This window comes from Chironomus tepperi, unplaced genomic scaffold (genome assembly GCF_022539635.2).
Source record: "Chironomus tepperi strain 1889 unplaced genomic scaffold, CSIRO-AGI_Ctep_v1 contig_33, whole genome shotgun sequence".
Lineage (NCBI taxonomy): Eukaryota > Metazoa > Arthropoda > Insecta > Diptera > Chironomidae > Chironomus > Chironomus tepperi.
In genome coordinates, this window is record NW_027226155.1 from 976,420 (window position 1) to 984,057 (window position 7,638).

The window sequence follows — 7,638 nt, forward strand, 5'->3', positions numbered from 1 at the left end:
ATTTGAGAGTTTTTGTGATCATATTGCATTTTATGTCCTAAATTCGTTCAATTCCTTAAAACTTTTGATGATTCCATAAAAATGTTGATAATTTAACGAAATTTTCAAATTTAAATTTTGAAAAATTAAAGTTGAAAAACAAAATGGCGAATTTTTCCACCTCGAAAAGTTTTTGTTGAATATTTTGGAATTTAAACATGATTTTTGGTCAATTTAAATGAAATTCAATGAAAAAAGTTGGCAAGAGTTCAGCAATCATATTTAAAAATCCATAAACTTCTAAATCTCATACCAAAACCCAAAATGAATTCAATCCATAACCTTCAATATAAAAATTGCGCTCAGCAAATACAGAAGTCATCGTGAGCTCTTACAAATTGACTACAGAAAATGATCGTCTATTGTCTGTGTTGAATATTATAGTAGTATCTTTACCATTGGTGCTAAAAATGAATGATTTAAGCATGTTAATGAGATAAACATGAAAAAAAGAGACAAAATTGAACAATATTTTTTTTTTCCTTTCATTAAAAATAAATATATCTTCTTGTTACTGCTGCTGTTATTGCTTATTTCTCCTTTTGCATTGTTGCCAAAGATTTTTTTTTTTTAAATTCTCCTCAAAAAAATATTTTCGATTTTTAAAATAAATATGAATATTTTTGTAAATATTATAAAGGCATTTGATTATATATAATGATTTAATAGGGGATTCAAGGGTATGAAAAGAAACTCTAGTTTATGTTATTAAGGTTAAATAAGTTTAGGAAATTGCAAATATTATAACATTCCAAAATGTGAATGAATAGGTTTAAATATCTTTAAAAGGAATGAGGTTTATAAGCACCAAGACTTGGAATTTTAGAGCAAAAATTCTATTTTAGATACATATAAAAGCATAACGCGGCAATTTTCATTTTTTACCGTAAAAATGTACAAAAATCAGTCGTCACGATGTCGTCAGGGTACCTATGACTCTCGTCGTTAACACAACGACGAATTAGAGCAGTGTTGTTCAAACCTTTTTGCGCCATGGCACACCTTAGTCGTGAGCTGCGACCAAGACCGCATTAAGCATCCTGTTTGAGGTATATCCAAAATATTCGGTCTTTCGCTGCACACAGTTTGGACAAGAATGTAATAGACCCTTAATAGAGAAGGTATACCTCGGAATTAGAACTTTTATTAAGACATGCGGAAGGAATACGAAAATATAAAAAAATATTGTTAAAATTCAAATAAACTAATTTCTGTATACCTCTAATTCTCCAAGTCTAACAAAGTGACAATAACTATATCCAAAATGTACATTGTATACTATAAATTCTAGACATGAAATATTAGATTAAAACATATTGCTGTATATATTTTATTGAAATAATTTTAAGACATTAAGCATAAAAAATTATATCACTTAAGTTCCACTTGTATAATATCATCAAAAATTGAAGATACATATTAATTAAGACTACCACGTAGCATATGTAAGGCGACCAAATAGTTAACAAATTACATAGCTCCTTATTTTATCTTGTCGATTATTCTTATGCCTGTCACAAAAAAAGGATCATGTGGAAGTCTTGATTAATGTGTACCTTTGTGTCTTCACACTTGAGTGAGTTATTTAAAATTCAGATGATAATTTGGTATGAGTTACACAAATTATCTTCGTACTATTTTGTTTGTTTTGAACAAACTATTCAATTTAAGGATGCAATATTAAGTATTATAGTTAAAAAAGATATAAAAATATGTTTTTGATGAATAAAAAAATTTAAATAAAGTCTTGAGCTAGTGAAATTAGAACAAATTAGAACAAAGTTAGCCGAATAACACAAATCGATTAAACGACCAATAATCCGGCCTCGGACTGACATGACTCGATTCGACACAGTCCCAGAATTACATCAGACTGATGCCGGATTTTGGATCGATTAACCAACGTGCGCTATTCGGTCTAACACAATAATTGCTCGAAGTCAATCAGATACTTTAACTTCCCGAATATTTGTCAATCTATAAACATTCAAAATAAAACAAATTTGTCATTACAAATCACGATGAATCAAACAATATGTCCAATAAATCAAATTTTAACAAGCCTCACATGTGCAAAAAAAAACTTAATTTGTGCAAGAATGCGATCGCACCTAAAAAATGACTAAACATTAGAAATTCAAGGGTGCGATTTTATGTTCTTTTTAAAACTACATGGCTCATTCTACAGCTACAATGCTTCTTATTCTATTAAAAATAGATATTCAGTTTAAAATAAATGCAAAACAGAACTATTGGGCTATGTTATTCATACATGCTTTAGACTTTGTTTGAATTTTTAATGAAATTTGAAATTGGATTTTTTTGAATGGATTGAAATTTAGTTTTTTAAAATTGACAAATTTCAAAATTTATAATTGAAAAATTTCAAAATTTAAAATTGAAAAATTTCAAAATTTGAAATTAAATTTCAAAACTGAAAAATTTGTATAAATTGGCAAAATTTTAAAATCTCAAATTTGAAAAATTGATGAAAAATTCAAATTTTGAATTTTAAGAATTGAAAATAAAATCAGATTTCAATTTTAAAAAATCTAAAAAAATGTGAAATTTTAAATTCAATAAAAAACTAAAAAAAAGAATTTTTAAATTTAAAAAATTAAAAAATATTAAAATTTAAGATTTTAAAAATTTAAAACTTTGAAAGTTAAAAAAATTAAATTTTAATATTGTGTATGCAATTTTAATTCAATTTAAAATAAAATATTCTTGTAATATAAAATTATTATTTTATAAAACTTTAAATAACTTTAAGGAATGTTAAATATAAAAAGTTATTATAGATAGATAGTTAAAGCAAAAAATTATATAAGCAAATTAAAAAATTATCAGCAATCTACAACTGTAAAGATTATAAAATAATAATTAAGAGATTCTTTTCTAGCAGCAATATTCAAAATAGTTAAATATAAACATGAAAAAACCTTTGTATAATAATTTTTTTTAGTCTAAATAAAGTGAAATAATCATCTCCAGACAATTTAAATGAAGACCGTCTTAGAGTTCATAAATCTCATAATAATATTCATTTTTTTTTAATCTTCTTTTTTCAGTTCAAAAAGCGCAATTAAAAGTCCATGAATCCTCATCATCATCATCATGATCGTCGTTTGACGTTAAGTTAGTTTAGCGGTTTCCTCAAAACATAAACTTTAACATACTTGAAAAAAAAAGAAATTCTCAATCTGTTTCGGTTTTCTGGACATTGAAGCATGTATGGTTGATATATTCCAGCATTTCCTCTTTTTGGCATGAATATTTTAATGAGTTTTTGGTGTTTTTCTCCCTTTTACTTCATTTATTACCGTTGAAAAGTTTTGTATGGTCGCGATAATATCTCCATATCAAAAATACATATACACAATCTAACCATATATACATATTATTCACAAATAATAAGAAGTAAAAGAAGAAGACACAAAAAAAAGTTCAGAAAACCATCAAAAAGATAATTAAAAGTGAAGAAACTCCAACTTTATTAGCATATTGTGGTTCAAAAAGATATGTACGTAAACAAAACCCGGGCAATGCACTCAGCGTATAATCGTAAGTGGTTAGACTTTTACAATTAAATTTTTATTTTCAGTCAAACTTGCTTTGAAAGGCTTGAAAGTCATATTTACATGAAGAAGCAGACCAAAATATAGGATTCATGACCAAACTTATGATTATTGGGTGATAATAAGCAATTTAGTAGGTTTGTCGAGTTCCATGTACCTAAAAACTGGTTAAAAATGATAAATAATTATTGTATTTATTAAAATTGATAAGAATCTGATCGATTCTGTCTTTTTTAACCTTAAAATGATGACCAGAGTGACTCTATCTCAATCTAAAGCTTGGTCTATCGCTGGCAACCGCTTGCAAATTAATGATGCCAAGTGAATTACCATCTCTATCGACAGCATCTACCCAGATCAAAAATCCGACCCCCAGTCCGACTTGACTCTGGCGTGAAATCGGATTTCATCAAACCTGGTCTAAGATCAGAGCTAAATCAGCCTAAAGTCAGACTTTTGACCATTTCAGTTCCATGTGCCTTTCAGGATACCATTTATCAATTGCAAGTTGCAACCAAATACATTACCTATCCACAAAAACCAAAATCTATTCACATACTTCGCTCGGTGCACACACATAATGTCATTCGGTGTGATAAGTAAAAAGAAACGTAAAGCGTTGCGCATTAAATATTATACAAAGTAAAATCAATTTTCTTAACTATTAAATGCGACATAAATGTATCATACACTCATCAAACACGCAATTTCACACGCAAAAACAATTTTATTTCCCCTCAAAAGCTCATTAATGTATTTTTTTACAATTTCTGCCTTTTTCTATCGCTTTCATGTTAATGTCGTTGTTGACTTCCAGGTGGATGAGGGGGTGAATGGTTTTGAATTGTTGCAGTTTTGAGGAATTTGGAGCTGCAATTCGGGAATTTAGTTGATTAAATTGTTAGAAGTGCTGCTAGCCTAAAAGTCGTTTGAATCAGAATCTTGGTAAGTTGAGGAGCATATGGATGACTAAGCACATAAGTCCTCCGAGGTGGCCTGATCCTGAATTCTTGACCTAGCTCTAATAAAGATTAAATTAATCATATCATTGCCACAGCTAGTTCTAGGTCCATATTTCCAAAACCTGAATTTTCATAGACCACCTGGAAGTCAACCCACAACACTCATCCCTCAAATATTCATAAGCAATAAGTGAAATAGAAAATTATAAGTATAAACCGTACATGAAGAAAATAATCATATGAATTACTTAACTTTGAAAGTGTCAACATTATAGCATACAAGAAATATTCATTAATACAATTCTATCATCAAGACTGAATATTTTTCAACTCACAATTTGCCATTCCGACTTGTTGCCTCTTCCCGTACACATATGCTGATATTTAAAAATACTTTTAACTTGAAGAAGCGTAAAGAAAAGAATAAAAGTACTTTTTAGTTCCACTATTTGACGATATAATGACGAAAAAAATACTATTTTAATGATGATCAGCATTAAAATTACCTGTTAGGTTAGGAAGGTATTTTTCTTTAATTTTTATGCATCGTTGGTTCGCATAAAATGTGTTTTTTTAGCGATAAAAGTTTTGTGTTGTTGTTGTGACTTCTTCTTTTTGCCTTCGTTCTTATTTATTCATAAGTTGAATGAAATAAGGAACATATTTTGTTGCTAATCATATTAAAAAGTCATAAGTAATTACCATAGTGCACCTTTTTTACATTGTCATAATCAGTTTACGCCCGTATCTTTAGTACTTTTTATTATGGAAATTAATAAATTTTGATATTGAGGTAAAGTTTTGCACTAGAAAATTGAGAAGTTTATGGTAGGAACTTTAAGCATTTTGTCTACTTTTTTGGACTTGAATATTTAATTTGTGTTGGAATCCGAGTAAGCGATTCCTTAGTTGTATTCTCTTTTATTTGGCAATACTTTCTTACGTTGCTGGCCGTACAGATCCTCTTAAGCCCATGGCTTCTCTCATTTGGCGTCTAAAGCTGACTCTATTGCAGACTGCCCTTTGTCAATTATAAATTACGAATACCAAATGCTTCACTATCTCTATCAACAGCTTCTGTCCATGACGCCCAGTTAAGAATTTTCGATCCCGAAACCAAGACCAAATCTTCCAGTGTAGTCTCGGTCCCGGTCTAGGGATTCCCAAATTTCAATTGCAGTTTCTTTGCTGTGTCACTAAACTGTCTCTTTCTATGTTTTATTCAAATGATCCTCTTTTATAAGAATGATAGGGATCTATCTGGAATGTATTAAAATAGAAGTAGAGGAGAGCATTGGGCTGTTATTGAGGGAGAGAGGCTCTTTGGAAAACAGTCTTTAATTTGCTAGAATTTTAAAAAGTCAAAAACCCTTTCCTTTCCATTTTGGTCAAACTTTCCTTCTATTTCTTGCAAAGCTCCTTGGGCTGGTCGTGTGAAGCAGACTAGCGCCATTTCATTTCGAAAGGATTCGACATTGGTTTCGAAGGATTCGAAATTGTATGCGAAAATTCAAAAAATATTTTACCGTTGATATGAATGCAAACAACGAAAAATATTTTTAAAAATTATCAATTCTTTTCATGAAATTCCATGAAATTAAGACTCAAATGATCATTAATATCATTGCTCATTTGAAAGAAAACAGTTACAAGCACCAGAATTTAAATAAATATTGACTTTATGTTTGTAACGTATTTTTTTATTTTAGAAAATTTCAACGGTCATTTATTATTTGAAAACGTAGTTTTTATCCCCGTTTTTTCATTCAAATAATAACGGTCAATATTTGAAATGGCGATAGTCTGGTGTGAAGTTTATCACTTATTAAACAAAATGCTCTATATATGAAGAAGCTTTAGCAACTTAGTATCTTTAAAGGGCTTTAGTTGTCTAAATAGTGAAACTATTACACTAGGTATTGGAATTTGGCAAAAGGAAACCAGCGATAAATCCAGCGTCAAGTGACACCTGTGGGAAGACATGGAGCACAACTGATATGTACGACCAGCGAAGTAAGGAAGTAAATAAAGCGCTTTAGTCAACCACAAAGTCAACCAAATCTAATTTCCGCAACTTTGTCTCATATCAAAAACCACTTAACTTGAACAATTTTATTTCATTTACATACACATAATATTTTTTAGTATAAAAGAAGTTTAAAAAAAGTGAAAACTTTGTTGCATGAAGAAATATGAGTTAAATTGTAAGAAATAGAGTTCAATTATTTAGGGTAATTTACTCATGAGCGCAATATAATCATCATCATCATCGTGATCATGACGAAAATAAGGGAAAAAAATTGTCATTTTCACAAAAGCATAATTTTGCGCACAGATTTTATTTTTGCTTTCCATTTCGACATCATGAGTTTATTTGTACTTTCAATTTTCATGCAGATTACATACTGCAAAATGAGATCTAAAATATCATACGTTTTACATGTACATTAAGCGTTCTCTCAAGTGCGATAAACGAAACTGAAAAGAGACTTTTTTTTTTGCATTACTTTACTCGTTATGTGATAATCGATGTGCTTTGCATTTATCGCATTATGGGTTTATTATACCTCACATGTTTAAGTAATTCTTCTAGTCTCTCACTTTTTATTTCTTTTTAATGAATCTAAACACATTTTTACTTTCATTTTTATTTTGACGATAAAGCTTTTTGATGAATTTAATTTGTTTTGATTTGCAAAAATGTTGATTTAATGGCGTTTAATGTTGTGAAGCATGTAATTGAGTAGTTTTATGATTTATTAAGCAACTTGATTTTGAGGATTAAATTGTTGTGGTGTAGAATGAATCCAAAAAGACTAATATAGTGAAATAGTCTGAAAATAGGGTCCATAGGTCAGCATGTAAACAAGTAACTAAGTATAGGCTAGCATGACTCTAGCGTACTATCGAATTTTGCCGATTCCGACTCAAAGCCTGAGTCTAATCGACATGAAAACACATTTTTCCAATTTTTTCACATCTTGTGCCTTTCGGAAGCTATCACAGAATTTTTAAGATACTCCCATGTCTCTGTGATACTTTGTCTTTTACATAGCGAC